The sequence below is a fragment of the Dipodomys merriami genome, unplaced genomic scaffold (assembly GCF_024711535.1).
Source record: "Dipodomys merriami isolate MVZ:Mamm:240054 unplaced genomic scaffold, mDipMer1.0.p SCAF_33, whole genome shotgun sequence".
Classification (NCBI taxonomy): Eukaryota; Metazoa; Chordata; class Mammalia; order Rodentia; family Heteromyidae; genus Dipodomys; species Dipodomys merriami.
Genome location: NW_027204826.1, coordinates 8,679,482 through 8,693,861, shown reverse-complemented (window position 1 = coordinate 8,693,861; position 14,380 = coordinate 8,679,482). Strand labels below are relative to the sequence as shown.

The 14,380-nt window shown below is 42.3% G+C and overlaps 2 long non-coding RNA genes across 6 annotated transcripts in view; one reads left to right on the top strand and one right to left on the bottom strand.

Annotated features, from left to right (window-relative positions):
- Nucleotides 1-14,380, top strand: part of LOC138841997 (uncharacterized) — a 56,122-nt gene that overhangs the window by 36,857 nt on the left and 4,885 nt on the right. The window lies entirely within an intron of this gene.
- Nucleotides 11,451-12,218, bottom strand: LOC138841999 (uncharacterized). The gene is made up of 2 exons (XR_011376555.1): nucleotides 11,760-12,218; nucleotides 11,451-11,577 (listed from the first exon to the last, which is right to left on the bottom strand). It is a non-coding gene; the product is annotated as an uncharacterized lncRNA (long non-coding RNA).

Below are 14,380 nucleotides of genomic sequence, written 5' to 3'. Positions count from 1 at the left end.
TTTCCTGGTGCTTAAAGTCAGGGCCTGAGCATTGTCCTTGAGCTTTTGGCTCAATGCAGCACTCTATCACTGGTACCATAGCTCCACTTCCAGCTTTTTTGTGTGTGTACTTAATTGTAAATAAGAGTTTTATGGACACTTTTGATTATGCTTTGTCTAAACTGCACGTAGTAAATCTGACAAACATCAAGAGACAAAATTGTCCAATTTATCAACCTTTCAGTCACCCCAAAGAGTTCATTTTTAGTTTCACTCCAACAGTGATCTCCTTGGAACAAAGGGACACAAAGGGTCTAATTTTAGGAGGTGATGAAAGTCCAATGTTGACAAGTAGAATCCAGGGGGAGATCTCAGGTTAATTGGAGACATAATTCCAAAAGGAATAAGAAATGTTTCAAGGTTCAGGTTAGTTCTTCTAAGATGATTATTACCAGATCTTGAGCCTGGATCTACTCATTGACTTTCTGGGAATCTATCATCTATTTTGGCAAACTTGGCAGAGTTTGAACCATTCTGGCTGAACTTTCATCTGGAAAACTGTGAGCTATATCAGGCTCTTTTTCTTTACAACTGGAATCCTGAAGGTATTTTGTTATGGCAACTAAGACCTGAGCAATAGTATAATAAGTAAACAGACACCATAGAATGGAGGACATATGGCAGGAATTGAAAGATTGCTCTCATGTAAGATGTGGGGAAGTGTGCAAGCCAACTTGATCAGTGGGAAGAATGGGATCATAGAGCAAAAATTAGGAAGTGACTCAGTGTGCATGCATTTGTACTAGAGGATTAGATGTGTAGAGCCAGTAGCCAAGTCCAGACATCTGTCTCTATGTGGATGGCTTGTGAGCTAATAATTTTTATGAGCAATATTTCATGACACTAATGTAAAATTTAGTGTTGTGTTCCTAAATAAACTGTAATGGAATAAAGCACTGCCCATTTGTTTAAATATTATCTATAGATTTTTTTTCAAAACAGTGATGAAGTTGAATATTTGTGACCTCTTGCTCTAAATATTTATTCTGTAGTGTTAATAGGTATACACCTGTTATTCCAGGATTTAAGAGGCTGAAGCAGTGTGAACACAAGTTTTAGACCAGAATAGGCTACAGAGCAAGACTCTTATCTCAAAAACAAAAAGTAAAGAAAAGAGGGGGAAGGTGGCTCAGTGGTAGAATGCTTGCCTCACATGCATGAGGCTCTGGGTTCGATTCCTCAGCATCACATAAACAAAAAGTTGAAAGTGGTACTGTGGCTCAAGTGGTAGATCACTAGCCTTGAGCTGAAGAGCTGTAGGACAGTGCCCAGGCCCAAACTTCAAGCCGCACGACTGACAAGAAAGAAAGAATGAAAGAGAGAAAAGGAAGGAAGGAAGGAAGGAGGGAAGGAAGGAAGGAAGGAAGGAAGGAGGGAAGGAAGGAAGAAAGGAAGGAAGGAAAGAAGGAAGGAAGGAGACATTATTCTGGCTACATAAAAAGAAAAAATGTTGATTTAACAATTAGACTACTTGGGCTGGGAAGGTGGCTCAGTGGTAGAGTGCTTGCCTTGCATGCATGAGGCCCTGGGTTTGATTCCTCAACACCACATAAGCAGAAAAAAGAGGCCAGAAGTGGCGCTGTGGCTCAAGTGGTAGAGCACTAGCCTTGAGCTGAAGAGCTGAGGGATAGCACCCAGGCTCAGAGTTCAGACCCACGACTGGACCCAACAACAACAACAACAACAAAAAAACAATTATACTACTGTTTTTCTTTTGGTGCCTATCCTGGAGTTTGAACGCAGGGTGCTATCCCTTAAATGAAAAGCTAGTACTCCACCAGTTGAGCTAAAGTTCCAGTTCTGGTCTTTTATAGGAAATAAGTCTCACAAACTTTCCTGCCCAGGCTGACTTTGAACCATGATGTTCAGATCTTAGCCCCCTAGTAGCTAGGACTACAAGCATGATCCACCAGCACCCGCCATCGACTACTTTTGAATAGTTATTTTGGGGCAGGTACTCAGTGGTTTGGATGTTGTACAGTATCACAGGATAGACAAGATCTCTTTTATCTTAGAGGTTTCAGTTTGGTAGAGTTATTGTTGAATATGTGAGCTTATTTGAAATCTAGTTAACTGTATGGGTATGAGGCATATATTTTGCCTCAAGGGGCCTCTGTCTGAGACAAGTTCCTCAGAAGCATCCAAATGGAATCTCATAAGTGATTTGATTATTTCCCCATTTTTTTTTTGTTGGTCATGGGGCTTGAACTCTGGGCCTGGGCTTTATCCCTCAGCTCTTCAACTCAATGCTAGCATTCTACCACTTGAGCCACAGCACCACTTCCAGCTTTTTCTGCTTATGTGGTACTAAGGAATCGAACCTAGGGCTTCATGCATGCTAGACAAGCACACTACCACTGAGCCACCTTCCCAGCCCCCATTTTCTTTTTGGTGGTACTAGGGATTGAACTATGGGCCTTGCACTTGCTAGTTATTTTCAGGACAAGCCTGGGCTTGCATCTTTGTTGCTAGAAATGAGAGTCACATGCCACTATATATACTTAGGCATTCATTGAGTCTCTTAATGTTTTCTTAGCCTCATGTAGTTTGATCCACCATGTCTGGCCATGTTTTTATTGTTTTTATTTTTTGCCTGTCTTCAGGTTTGAACTTTGGGCCTTGGCACTGATCCTGAGCTATTTGTTCAAAGCTTTACCACTTGAGCCACATATCCACTTCCAGCTTGGAGATGAGTATTACAAATTTGAGCATAGCACTACTTCCAGTTTTCTGGTGGATAGTTGGATAGTAGAGTTTCATCATGGACTTTCCTGCCTGGGTTGGCTTTAACCTAGAACCTTTGATCTTAGCTAGGATTACAAGTGTGAACCCTCAGAGTCCATCTTTGTTTTTCTTGTAATTAATGCTGTCAGTAATCCTCTCATGTACATTTTCTCCATTTGTAGTCTTAGATCCAGGATCTTGAGAATATTAGGCAAGCCATGTCCCCAGCAAATTTGTGTGTGTGTGTGTGTGTGTGTGTGTGTGTGTGTGTGTGTGTGTGTGTGTGTGTGTGTGTGTGTGTGTGTGTGTGTGTGTGTGTGTGTGTGTGTGTGTGTGTGTGTGTGTGTGTGCGCGTGTGTGCCCTTTCCTTTCAGGTTTTCTGTTCAAAACTAGCTCTTGACCACTGGAATTGAGCCACAACTCCACTTCCAGCTTTTTGGTGGGTAATTATAGCTAAAAGAATCTCAAACTTTCCTGACTGAGCTGACTTTGAACCATGATCCTCCAATCTCTGTTTCTTTGGTAGGTAGGATTACAGGATTACAGATGTGAGCTGCAAAGCCCAGTCCTACTTTCCTCTTTAAAAAAATTATTTTTGCTGGCTGTGGGGTTTGAACTCAGGGCCTGTGCACTGTCACTGAGCTTCTTTCCCTGGCTGCAAAACATGATCCTCAGATCTGAGCCTCCTGATAGGATTAAAGGCATGAGCCACTAGAACCCATTTTAAAATGTTTTCTTTTTTCTTTTTTTGCTAGGAGTAGTATTCTGGATAATTTTTCCCAGTCTGCTCCGATTCTTAAGCTTGTCTTGTCTTAAGTCTTAATTCTTAACTGGCACTATAGGCTTGCACCGAAACCCTCAGGCAAGTTATTTTGTGATAGTTTTGTATTATAGAAAACATTTATATTTGTCCTGGATATTAACTCATTGTAAGATATACAATTTATAAATAATTTCTATATGCAAGTAGCTTCAACTTTCAACTCATTCTCTAAGGTCCCTGTTCCCTCTGTTTCCTTAGGTGCCATGCACATGAAGTTTCTTTGGGCATTCCTTATAGGAAAAAATGCATCCTGCCTGAAAACATATGCTAATCCTGGAGATAAGGATTAGCACCCTTTTGTCTCTCAGAAAGTAAGCATTTAAAAGCAAAGACGATTGTGTTTCTAAATACCTAGTCTGTTTCTGAGTGGCTGGATAACTTTCCCAGACCTCATTATCCCTAGATTATCCTATCTCTGAAATAGAGCAGGATGTATATACATCAGACCATCTTGACTTTTAGGCCTTTGGAAGCTTGCCAGTCTGTCATGAACAGTGCTGGGTGAAAACCCAGGGAATATCTTGTAGTTTCAGTTCCAGACCAAAGGCAGTCTGATGAAAGACTTCTATCTTCTTTAGAGACTTTGGTCTTCCTCTTTCAAGTGATTTCATGGGGCCCTCAGACATTGTGTGCAATAATCTGCTTTATTTAAATCTCATGACTTGTTAATTACATAAAAATAATGGCATGCCATTATTCAGTTTGGTGTTTGACCAAGTAAATATCTACATACCTTGTTTTACCCAGGCTAATACCTAAAGTTACCATAGCAATCTGGTACCAGAAACTTTTAGCAGTGTGGGTAATATGATATCTTTTATTTTTAATTTTTTTGTGTTTTATTGTAAAGGTGATGTACAGAGGGTTTACAGTTACATAAGTAAGAAAATGAGTCCAATTCTTGTCGAACATTGTTACTCCCTCCCTCATTTTCTCCTGCTTATCCTCCCCTGCCCCCAACTCCTTTCCCCCAACTCCCCTCCCCCCATGTTGTAAAGTTTCTTTTCCAACACAGTGTCTTGTAAGTATTGCTGTTGCATTGGTTCACCCTTTGTCCTTTGTCTCACCACTTCTGTGATTCCCTTTCCCATCCCCAAATCAGATAAACTTACATACAAGGCAAAGGGTACTAAAATAAAATACAGTGACAACAGGGGATAAACCAAAGGGTGAAAATAAACAGAAAGAAAAAATAAATAACTGAAAACAGTATACTAAAATAGGAGGGCTTTTTAATTTTTATTTTTTAATATGTTTTTTATTGTAAAAATATTGTACAGAGGGGTTACAGTTACATAAGTAAGGTCATGAGTACAAGCATTGTTACCTCCTTCTTTGTTTTTCCCCTACCTTCCTTTCCCTCCCACCTCCACAACTACACTCCCCCTTCCCACCCTCTACCCTCTTCCTGCCTAACTTGTAAAGTTCATTTTTTTCAACAAAGTGTCTTGTACATCTCATTGTTACAATGGGTCAAACTGTATCCCTATTTAAGCATTTTGTTTTTTTCCCTTCCCCTCCCCAAGCTAGAGAAGTGTGTATACAAGATGCAGGGCACTGACATCAAATACAGTAAAAACAGGGGTTATACCATGGGGGAGGAACTTACAAAGAAACAGAAAAAATCACGTTACATTATAAATACGTTAGAAACAATAGCAAAAAAGAAAAAACCCAATGGTGTCTCTATCTTGAGCTTCATTTCGCTTAACATCATCTTATCTTGTCATATATACATAGCTTTGACCTTTTCTGCTTATCCCAGATTTATACTAGTTAAACCATAGGACCTATGTTTCTTTGGGCCTGGCTTACATCACTTAATGTATTTTTTCCAAGTCTTTTCATTTCCTAACAAATGGGGCAGGGTCATTCTTTCTGATGGAGGCATAGAATTCCATTGTATATATATATACCACATTTTCTTGATCCATTCATCTACTGGGGGGCATCTGAGTTGGTTCCATATCATAGCTATGGTAAATAATGCTGCAATAAACATAGTTGTGCAGGTAGCTTTAATATGGTCTTGTATGTGATCATTTGGGTAAGTGCTCAAAAGTGGTATTGCTGGGTCATAGGGGAGTTCTATGTGGAGTCTTTTGAGGAACCTCCATACTGCTTTCCAAAGTAGTTGAACAAGTTTACACTCCCACCAACAATTAATGTTTAATTTTTAATTATTATTATAAAGGTAGTGTATAGAGTTACAGTTTCATAAGTCAAGTAATGAATTCCTTTCTTTTCAGACAATGTTACCCCAGTCCTTGCTCCCTCCTAGTTTTTCTCTTTGCCCCTACCCACAAGTTTGATGTCTGTTTTAACATCAACTATGAACTTACAACTATACACCATATCTAAATGAATGACCCTGCTCATAAATACTAAAATATGAGTGTCATGGATCTTTTAGCTGTAACAAAGTAAGATTTACATTTCAACTCTCCTCTAACTTTGCTTTTGGTTTTTAACTTTATTTTTTTTTTGTTGGTTATAGGGCTTGACTCTAGGCCTGGGAGCTGTCCCTCAGCTCTTCAGCTCAAGGCAAGCACTCTACCACTTGAGCTACAGCACCACTTCCAGTTTTCTGGGGGTTTATTGGAGATAAAGAGTCTCATGGACTTTCCTGCCAGGGCTGGCTTTGAACCGTAATCCTTAGATCTCAGCCTCCTGAGTAGCTAGCTTACCATCCTTGCCCTCCCATTCCCCTCCCAAAGTAGTAAAGTTCGCTTTTCAACATAACGTCTTGTACATCTCAAGTTTTGTTAATATTACTCAGGGTATTGATCAGTTTTTTTTAATGTTTTTCCTTGATCAGTATTTATTTTTTATTTTTATTTTTATTTTTTTGGGGTCCGGTCGTGGGGCCTGAACTCTGGGCCTGGGCACTGTCCCTCAGCTCTTCAGCTCAAGGCTAGTGCTCTACCACTTGAGCCGCAGTGCCACTTCCGGCTTTTTTTCTTTTTTGCATATGTGGTGCTGAGGAATTGAACCCAGGGCCTCAGGCATGCAAGGCAAGCACTCTACCACTGAGCCACCTTCCCAGCCCCTCCTTGATCAGTATTATAAAGAACATTTAATCCCAGATTTAGTGTCTTATTCTCATGTCCTTGAAGTTTTCTTGGGGTTGTAAATGTGGAAAAATTGGAACGTTTTGGAAGACGTTTCAGAATTTTGAAGCATATTCACAGAACATTCACTGACAAAATCCCCTTTATTCTATCTTTTTCACTCACGAATTCAGAAGCATGATGACTTCAGTCCTTGTAACTGACAGATCATTGTCTTTAAGAAAAGGGAGACAAAGGAAGGTTTTCATTGTAATGTCTAGAAAGCTCACCAGGATGTATCTGGAATCCAAAGTTCAGGCCTATTTTCTTGCCATGTTCTTTTGTGCTTGTGATCCATGCTATTTCCTAATGCAGCATAACAAAAAAGAGATTATGAGGAGAGCTGTCAGAACTTGGAAAGGAAATGAAGCAAAAAGGTTGGAATACAGGTGCAAAAACCTTAGACAATTACATACATTACGGTGGAGTACTAAATATAATTTATTATAAACCTTTTTTATGTTGCAAAAGTAATTCCAAATCACTGAAAAGAAGTACAATGTAGCAGGTCACTGATGGCTCTTGCCTGTGATAGTAGCTACTCAGGAGGCAGAGAATCTTGGTTTGAAGCCCAGCCTGGGAAGTAAAGTTCATGAGATTCTTTTTTTTTGGGGGGGGGGTGTCCAGTCGTGGGGCCTGAACTCTGGGCCTGGGTGCTGTCCCTCAGCTCTTCAGCTCAAGACTAGCACTCTACCACTTGAGCCACTTCCAGCTTTTTTCTTTTTGCTTATGTGGTGCTGAGGAATCGAATCCAGGGCCTCAGGCATGCAAGGTAAGTGCTCTACCACTGAGCCAACTTCCCAGCCCATTCATGAGATTCTTATCTCCAATTAACCACCAAAAAGCCAGAAGTGAAGCTGTGCCTTAAGTGGTAGGGGATTAACTGAGCAAAAAAGCTCAGGGAAAGCAACTAAGCCCTGAGTTCAAGTCTTAGAACCATCAGAAAAAAAATATAAATCATTATTAAAAATACCAAAGGAAAAAAATACTCAAATAGCCACATCAGTGTCAATGCCAAGAAGCATAATTGGGCCTGGGATGTAGCTCAGTGGCATGGTGCTTGCCAGCAAATGCAGTGTACCAAAAAAGAACAAACAAATAACAACAACAACAAACAATAAAAAAAACTTACCCACCAAAAAAAAACTTGTAAAAACGAGAAACAATTGTCATGATTATGGCATTAAATTTGTGAGATTCTGCTTTGAAAATTAATATAAAGAACTGAGGAAGTCTGAACAAGACATGTACTTAGCAATAAAAAATATGTACCCTCGGGGGGAGGCTGGGAAGGGATGTGAAGGATAAACAAAGGAGGAAGCTGCAATGCTTGATAAGAAATGTACTCATTATCTTGCCCATGTAATTGTAACCCCTCTGAACAGTATGTTCACAATAAAAATAAATAAATAAAAAAAAATGTACCTAAAGTATACTCTCAGATGAATTTCCACTGAAATAACATTGTGTTATTTTTAAGAGTCAACAGGAGACAACTCGATGCCTGTAGTCTATTCCAAATATATGTTAAGTCTTTTCATTGTAAAACCATTGTAGGCGATAAACAAAACCTCCATTATTTACCAGGTAAGGAAAACTGTGCACCAAATAGTAAGCCTATCCAGGGTAATATTTCTGTCAAATATCTGAGCTAGAATTTGAATCAAAGATCATAAATCTAAAAATATGATAATCAACACCAGTTTTATGGTATAGATTCTGTTCTAGTTTTTAAAGTGCAAATAGATGAATTTAAATGATACATCTTTATGTAGATAGTTTTTCTTATTTTTAAATTGTTCTGATAACAAGTCAACTGTCAATATCACTTTCTACAAATATGTTACAATGCACTAGTATAAATTATTATTTTTAGTTAATAATCCATGAAATATTGACTTCTTTTGCATTTCTAGAGATTAAACCAGAACTTTCTCATACTGGTCAAGAGTTTAACACTGAGCCAAAATTTGACAGCTTTATATACTTTAGACTAATAGGATATTATTTGTATCATAACGGTTATACTTTATTTCTTTTCTGTACACATGGATTTCTTTATGTATTTTTTTTTGTCAGTCGTGGGGCCTGAATTCTGGGCCTAGTCACTGTCCCTCAGCACTTCAACTCAAGGCTAGCACTCTACCACTTGAGCCACAGCACCACTTCAGGCTTTTTCTGCGTATGTGGTGCAGAGGAATTGAACCCAGGGACTCGTGCATGTGAGGCAAGCACTCTAACACTTAGCCAACTTCCAAGCCCCTAGACCTGATTCTTTTTTTTCTTTTGTCAGTTGTGGGGATTGAACTCTGGGCCTGGGCGCTGTCCCTGAGCTCTTCAGCTCAAGGCAAGCACTCTACCACTTGAGCCACCGTGCCGCTTCTGGTTTTCTAGTGGTTTATTGGAGATAAGAGTCTCATGGACTTTCCTGCCAGGGCTGAACTTGAACTGCATTCCTCAGATCTCAGCCTCCTGAGTAGCTGGGATTACAGGTGTGAGCCACCAGTGCCTGGCTCTTTATTTACTTTTGAAACCTGTAATATGTAGTTTGTTATGTTTAAAGTCAGCATTGATTTATCCTTGCAAACTGGTTTACATACAGTATTGTATGAAGCTTAGAATGGAGGAGGAAGAGAATTTTAGCTAAAAAATCCATATTAGTCTACCACAGGTCCAATTCCCTGATGTGGAAAAGAGAAAAAGTAAATGTATGTAAAAAAATAATTTCCTTAGATTCATATTTTTAGCACTGATTTTCCTCAGCTCTACAAGTAACCTACAGTTTGAGATTACCATAAAATAGCAATAAAATCTACATCCAATATGCATGTAGTATATTATATAAATACATATGTTAATGGGTTCTTTAATGTTCCTTGAAAGTTCCTGTTTTCTCTCCTCCAGCTAAGACTAGTTATTATCGTATGTATTATTATTGATTTTATAGGTAGCCAAGGTAATTTCTCATCTTTGAATTTTAGGTTGGAATCTAAATTCCTGTGTAGAAGTTAAAACTCCAACTTAATTAGGACAGGTAACATTTCTAGTTAAATATTGTTCTTCCCAGTCATTTTCTCCCAGTTTTCCGCCAGTCCTGGGGCTTAAACTCAGGGCCTGGGCACTGTCCCTGAATTTCTTTTGCTCAAGGCTAGCACTCTACCATTTGAGCCATAGCACCACTTTTAGCTTTTTCTGTGTATGTGGTACTGAGGAATGGAATCCAGGGCTTCATGCATGTGAGACAAACACTCCACCACTAAGCCACATTCCCAGCCCTGCTCCCACTTTTAAATGTGAATTTATATTGTTTATTAATTGGGATAGGGGTATAGTAGATACTGAATTCAGTGCTTCTTACTCTTTGTTGTTGCTTAATAGTTGAAACGAATGTCTAGTCCATTACTAATTGGAGATGGAGTCTAGCTATTATTTTTGTCCATAATGACTTCAAACAGACATTTTCCAGATCTCAGCTCCATGAATAACTTGGATTTAGAGACATATTATTAGCATCTATCAGTTGTGCAATAAAGCTTCATTGTGATGTTTGAGTATATGCATAAAACAAGCCTAACTGCATTCCCTATTTAAAGGTTTAAATATACTATAGTTTGCAGAGAATTTTTTCGTCATTTGTAAAAACAAAGTGTATAAAGTAGAAAAACAAAAACAGCTCATGCCAAATTTAAATTGTTTATCACCTTTAAGAATCAGGTCTGGCCGGGTACTGGTGACTCATGCCTGTAATCCTAACTACTCAAGAGGCTGAGATCTGAGGAATGCTGTTTAAAGCCAGCCCGGGCAGGCCCCATGACTGACAAAAAAAAAAAATCAAGTCGAATTTCAGCTGGGAGCTGGTGGCTCATTCCTGTAACCTTACTTACTCAAGAAGCTGAGATTTGAGGATTGTGTTCAAAGCCAGCCTAGACAGGAAAGTCTATGAGACACTTATCGCCAATTAACCACATAAAAACATGAAATTACAGCTCAAGTGGTAGAGTGCTAGCCTTGAGCAAAAATGCTTAAGGACAGTGCTCAGGCCCTGAATTTGAGCCATATGCCCTGAAGCAAAAAAAAAAAAAAAAAAAGGGAGGGTAACGTTCTTGGAGGTTGTGATATTTACACACTCTACATTGTTGGCTGATTTAACTTTTCCCAAGCAATTTTTGTTGTTGTTATGGGTGGTGGTGGCTGGAACTCAGGCATGTGTGCTGTCCCTTTCTCTCTCTTTTTTTTTTGTCGGTCGTGGGGTCTGAATTCTGGGCCTGAGTGCTGTCCCTGAAGTCTTCCACTCAACCATAGCACCACTTCCAGCTTTTTCTGCTTATGTGGTGTTGAGGAATTGAACCCAGGGCCTCAGGCATGCAAGGCAAGCACTCTACCATTGAGCCACCTTCCCAGCCTGGCTCTTTGAAACACAGTGCCACTTCCAGGGTTTTTTGCGGGGGCGGGGGAGGTGGTTGATTGGAGATGAGAATTTCACAGGGACTTTTCAACCTGGGCAGGCTTTGAACCGCAAAGGTCAGATCTCAGCCTCTGGACCCTGCTTTGGAGGCTGAAATACGGGAGTGCTGTTAAAAGCCAGCCTAGGCAGTAAAATCCGTGATACTCACATCTCCAATACACTACGAAAAAGAAAAAGAAGGAAAAAAAAGCCAGAAGTAAGGTCAAGGGCAGGCCTCAGACTCTAGGTTCAACCCCCAAAACAGGTACCAACCTCCCTCCCCCCCACAAAAAAAAAACCCAAAAGGAAGGAAGGAAAAGACACTGCTTTATTATTGTAATTATTGAAAAGGCACACTTTAACTGAAGACAAAGTCTCACTGCAGTGCAGCCTTGTCCGTCTGGTCAGCCATTGGAACACGAATTAAGCCATCTTTCCTTATTGCGTAAACAAAAACATACGGGCTGTTAGTAATTCAGTGTTATTTAGCCAGTGTGTCCTGCAAACAACATCTTGGGGATTAAGTATTATTTCCTATTTTACACATATTTAAATATCGGTCCGTAGTTTCATGAATCCCAGGCCGACAGTAGTTTGCGATGTCTCGCGCTCAACGCACCATTGGGACAACTACGCAGTGTCTGGTCGCTCTGTCCAAACAGGTCATTTCGGTCACTGCGCACGCATCCAGCCCTGCATTGCGGCAAATTGCCGCGCATGCGTGGCCACAGGACTGCTTGCTTGCGCATGCGCAGGCACAGGTGACAGCGCGCAGTACCAGAGCCGCAGTCGCGGAGACGGCGCCAGGAGGAGCGGTGTCTGGAGATGCCTGACGCCCGGTTCTGAGCGGCGGCAGCGACGCCATGGAGCGGGCAAGGTTAGCTGGGTCGGGGTCTTTCAGCCTGCAGATCCGTTGCTGTTGTTCCATGAGGGGTCGAGGTCTTTTTTCCGGGGACCCCCGTGGCTCTCGCGGTAGTTTTGGGAGGCCGCGGCTGACCGCTCCTGTGAGGACCGCGCGGCCGCTCCTGTGAGGCTCGGCTGCCGCGGCCGCTCCTGTGAGGGCAACGCGGCCGCTCCTGTGAGGCTCGGCTGCCGCGGCCGCGGAGGTGCCGCCAGGCTGCACCGACCGTCTGGTCGGCGAACCGAGCAAGTCGGTGGAGGCCGCCGGGCCTCGGGTCCGAGCGGACACGGCCGCGCAGGCGCTGCTGTTTGCCGCACTCTGCTGCCGCTTGCCGCGGTGCGGGGCGCGGCGTCCCGTGAGGACCCGCGGAGGCCGCAGCGCGGGGCTGCCTGGCTCCGGGGCCTGGCTGCGGGATGGTGGGGCGGCCGAGCGGAGGGAGAAGGAAATCGTTGGGGGTTCGGGGTCGGGGGTCCGGCGTGCGGTTACCGGGCTGAGCGGGCAGATTTGGGCTGCGGTGGCGTCTGCGTGCGGGGAGGGGGCGGGGCGGGATTCATGGCCCGGCCGTGGGGCTCTCAGAGCCGGCTTCGGGGTTATCTGTGGGAAGGTGTTGGGAGGGCGATGTGAGGGGACCAAGGGGGGCTGGGGGGGCGTTCGGTGTCTGAAGACCCCGTGATGCCGCAGCGCGTCCGGCAAGGCTGGGAAGCCCGGCTGGGAAGCCCGGATGGAAGCCCGGCTGGGAAGCCCGGATGCGGTGGGCAGAGGCGCAGCTTTAAGACAGAGCAGTTGGTTTGTTTTTTTTTTCTTTCTGTGTTATATATTCCAGTTTATGTATTGTACTCATAGTGCAAATCCGCCCCGATCCTGCAGTTGTGATTGATTTCATCAATACTTGGCTTGCGGGATTTGTTGTTGTTGTTTAAAGTGCCGATCACTTGCTTTGGTGTTGGTCGTACGTGTGTATTACTTTGAAGTTGTGCGCCCTGAGACAGGTGTCCGTGGTATCACCTGTTTGGTTTTTCTCTCATTGTTTTTCAGAACCGAATCCTTGAAATTTGACTTAGGGTTGAGTGGGAGTGGGATTCATTTTTCAGGAACGCCATTGTGAGGTTCCCTTAAGATGGCTGCTACTGCAGAGGCTTTCTTGCGCGCAGGCGCGGCGGGGTAGGGGCAGTTGCCCCCTCCTCACAAAACTGCCAGGATGAGGGAGAGCTGTCTGCGCATGTCTGCGCAGCCTGCCTGTCTGCAGTCTCAGCCACACCCTCTCTTGAACGCAGCAGCAGTGAATACAGGAGCCTCCGGATGGTACGTGACTGCCCCCCCTCCCCTCACAGCACTGCAGTGCGGAGGGGAACAGATCGCGGAGGAGGAGAAGACAGCTGCTGTTGCTTGAATTGTGGCAGAGAGGGCGGTGGTTGGAGGAATGTGCAGTCTTGGCAGGGAGGGGATAGCAGACATTCCATGCACCTGCCCGCTGCATTTGCTCCTTGCCAATCATTATGAACTGCAGCACGGAGATGAGAAGGAGACTGGGTTATTTAGGCCCCACCTAGCCATCTTGGGAACAGTCCCTAGCCCCACAGTGTCCTAATGAAGGATTGGAGTGGAATTAGGGAGAAAACAGTGAGTTATAATTTCTGTCCATTTGGGTCTTCCCAGATTCGTATCGTGGGGGTATCTATGAGTACCTGGGTGCAGTGTCAGGAAGCCTAGATAGAGATATTAAAACCGTTTGTAAAGCCATATTTTCTTTTGGTAGATCTCATAGATAGGGTTTGATTTCTACTTTGCAGATGTAATAATTGAACAGATGTGTCATTGCCAAGCATCACCTTAATCTCTTCATACTCCATGCCCTGCTTCCTGCAGATGATTTTTTTTTAAACTGGCAGTTTGTTTCTAACCAGGGCGGGGTCTTAACCTTCACTTGGCCACCTTGAGGGGTTATAGCTAAACTGTAAGTTGTCTTGAGAGAGAAAATAGAATAAAAAAGTACAGAAAATTTTTTCACATTGGCATGTTATGATGTCAGAATTATTACTTAAGAATACTTAGACTTATTGGAGTTTTAGATGAAAAGTTTTGGTAATTCTTCAGCTGGATGCACTGTTAATATGAATAAGTAATGAATCAACTGCCACTCAATTCCACCTTATTAATATTTTAGTATTTTAATATTTTCATCTGGATTTCAGAATGTAGCTCATGTTTATTCTCTTTCTGGTTGTCAAGTGCTAGCATGATAAGCATGTACCCAGTGCTTGCCTTTATTTTTTTTTTTTTTTTTTGTTTTTTTTTTGTTTTTTTTTTTTTTTTTTTTGTTTTTTTTTTTGTTTTTTTTT